Genomic DNA, 3085 nt, shown 5'->3' on the forward strand with positions numbered 1-3085 from the left:
TTTTGGTGGTTCCTTGTGTTTTTCCGTTTTTTTCTTGTTTGTGGTTGTTTTCAGGTCCTGTTTTGCCGGTCTTCTCTGCGCTTGTTCGCCGCCCACCGCCCACTGTTGGGCCTTTCGACGAGTCTCCGCCGAGATGAGCTTCCAACGCCCCTTCGATTTTCGGTTCTCGGCGTGTGCGTGATCGGAGTGTGTTGTTTCTTTTCTTGTTTTATTTCCTTGTTCTGTTGCTTCTTTAAAATGTATTTGTGTGTTTTGTGTGTGTTTTTTCTCTGTATTGTTTAATTTCCCTGTTTTGTTAGGCTTGTAATAAGGCTCGCCTTCAGGTTAATTAGTTTTAGTCCAGACCTTTGGGTTGTAGATGTGATCATTATCTTGACCTTCGGGTCGAAAATGAAGAGTTTCGGCATGAGAGTCTTTCCACTCTCAGGGTCGAGGAATGATTGCTATCCATGCATTTGGTTGAGTCTATCTGTCACAGATCTAGTACTAAATCTGATTTTAGTCATGGGTTAGCGGATTAATCTCAAATCTTGTACTAAACCTAGTAATCTTGTAGCTTTATGTTATGGTTGCTTCAGAGCTTTGCTCTGTGATGTAAGAACGTTATGCTCGTGGTATTATTGAATAAAATGTTATGTTTTTCTCAGGAAAAAAAAAAATGAAAATGATGTGTCACTAAAAATCAGCTCTTTAAATTATATAAAAATTGCTTAAGAATTTATTAAATAGCATTCCTTTTATTATAGTGGCTTGCAAACTCAATGGACTTTAATGATAGGCCGGGCCAGCACAACGGGCTCCCAAGAAAAAGGCCGAAAATATTACGAACTCGTACCAGCTTCCTTAAAAACAGTAGTAAATTTCACCTCACGTCAACGCACGTGACGTAGCCTAATTCATTTTTTACCGAAGCGCGCGGAATCTGAAGTTGCAATCAACCCCTCCGTAAACCTAATTACGGAACAAACCCGCAAACAAAGACAGATTAATTTTTGCCAGTGGTTAATAAAAGTTAAAAATAAATAATTATTATAAATAGCGGTTTTATTAATTAATATCCCACTCCCGACCTTTCCCACTTTCTCTTTTGGCAAAACCCACCGCGCCAAAGCTTCTTCTCCGCCACAAAAACCCTCGTAGGGTTAGCGTTAGGGTAGGGTGTTTTTTGCTTGTTAGTAAAACCGTTTTTGCTTGGGGCTGTGGTTTCTTTGTGGTTCTTGAAGTGTTCTCTGGGGTTCTCTGTGGAATTTCGAATTGTTGTGTCTGGATCTGGATCTGTGAGGTTCACCGATGGATACTCGTAAGAGAGGGAGGCCTGAAGCTGGGTTGAACGCTAATGGCGGCTTCAAAAAGTCCAAGCAAGGTTCTTCACGCTCTTTCTCTTCCTATTTTGGCTTTTTTATGTGCTTCTGGTTTGTTATGCATTTGCTACTCTGTTTGGTTGATGAGAAACTCTTCTGGGGTGGTAAAAATTTCTGGAGTGTAATTATTTCTTTGTCTTCGTGCGCTAAGCTGCTTTTGCTTTCTTCTGGGTTTGTTAAATTTTTTCAGTTAATTAGCTACATGTATGTGTAGCGGTATTTAAGAAGTTGTCAGCTATATTTGTGCGGGTTTTTACCTAAAAGATTGGTGTACAATTTTGTATTTATATATGGGGGCTATTTATACAAATAAAATTTTGTAATTTAATCGTGTTTACCAACAAAACAAATCCGGTTAAAACTCATTTGGGATTTTGAGTTTTTGAAGACTGAAATAGCAAAACAGTGAGAAGAAAACTTCTTATGAACAACTTCCTCAATTATTGGAAAAATTGTCAATTGGGTCTTATTCTAGTTGATAATTACCTTAGGCTGACCTAAATTTTAAAGCTCTAGTACTCCCTCTTTATTGAGGGCATTGGAAAGTTAAAACTACCTTTTTTCACCTTTAAAAAAAGAAGATTAATTCACCAAATTTACTTATTACCTGCATTTAACTTAACGAATGCTTTGTCATGGATTATTTGGACATTTGTTGTAGAAAGGAACTTTCTTTGTCAGTGAAATTTTACGGTATTAAGAGTAATGAGTTTGAAATCTCCAGAACAATTAGAGGAAGAATCCAGAGGAATATTAACTGAGAAAAAGTAACTAATTTTTTGTAACAGAAATGGACTCAACTGGTGTAGGAAGCAAATCGAAGCCATGCACCAAGTTTTTCAGGTTCAAATCTTTTCTCATCTAAAGAAACTTTTTGAGATTAGTCTTATCTTCTAATGTTTTTAAATTTCTGTAAGAATGTAATTTATGATTGTACAAGATAAGAATTGTGAACCTTCACTAATGAACTGGGCATTCATAGCTTTTATACAGGTACATACTGTGCAGTCTAACAGAATAGCGCTGTTATTAATGACGTACAAAAGATAACCATTTGCCAGAATAAAGTTGGCATTAAGGAAGTTACATGGAAATTGATATTTTTTCTTGTAATTCATTTATACTGCTACCTTATAGCTAAATTGAAGTCCAAGAACTTCCCCACCAATCCGGTGGAAATAATCTAATGGTATTTCTCCATCTTTAAGTGGATTGTTACAGAAATTGAACCCACAAATTCCCTTGGTAAGATACACATTTTAATATGTTGAAGTGTGATAAATCGCTTTCAGGTATGTCAAAATAATCTATCATTCCATGCACAGCAAGACAAACATTTTTTTCATTAAATACGCCATGAAGATATGTCTATTGGTCTCTCATTTTTATTTTTTAAAGTAACCTTCAATACATTTTTTTCTCCCGCATTTCGGGATCTTTTTTCTTTATTTCTATGAGAAGAGAGAAGAATTAAAAAGGGGGGGGGGGGGGACAAGATCCGGCAGTCCTTTTCAGCAGCACTGTGTGCTAATATATTGGCTTTTCTTTCTCAGTATATATTCTTTTCTTTATGTGTTATGAATGTCTTGTGAGTAGCAGGTGTTTAAGTATTAATTAGATAATTAAATTCATGTTTTCTTACAAGCTTAAGTTTTTGGGATAAGTGGTAGTTTAATAGTAGGCAGCCCCTTTTTTTCCCAAATACTATTGTAACATTAAATTCA

Source organism: Corylus avellana, chromosome ca9 (genome assembly GCF_901000735.1).
Source record: "Corylus avellana chromosome ca9, CavTom2PMs-1.0".
In the NCBI taxonomy this organism is placed as follows: domain Eukaryota; kingdom Viridiplantae; phylum Streptophyta; class Magnoliopsida; order Fagales; family Betulaceae; genus Corylus; species Corylus avellana.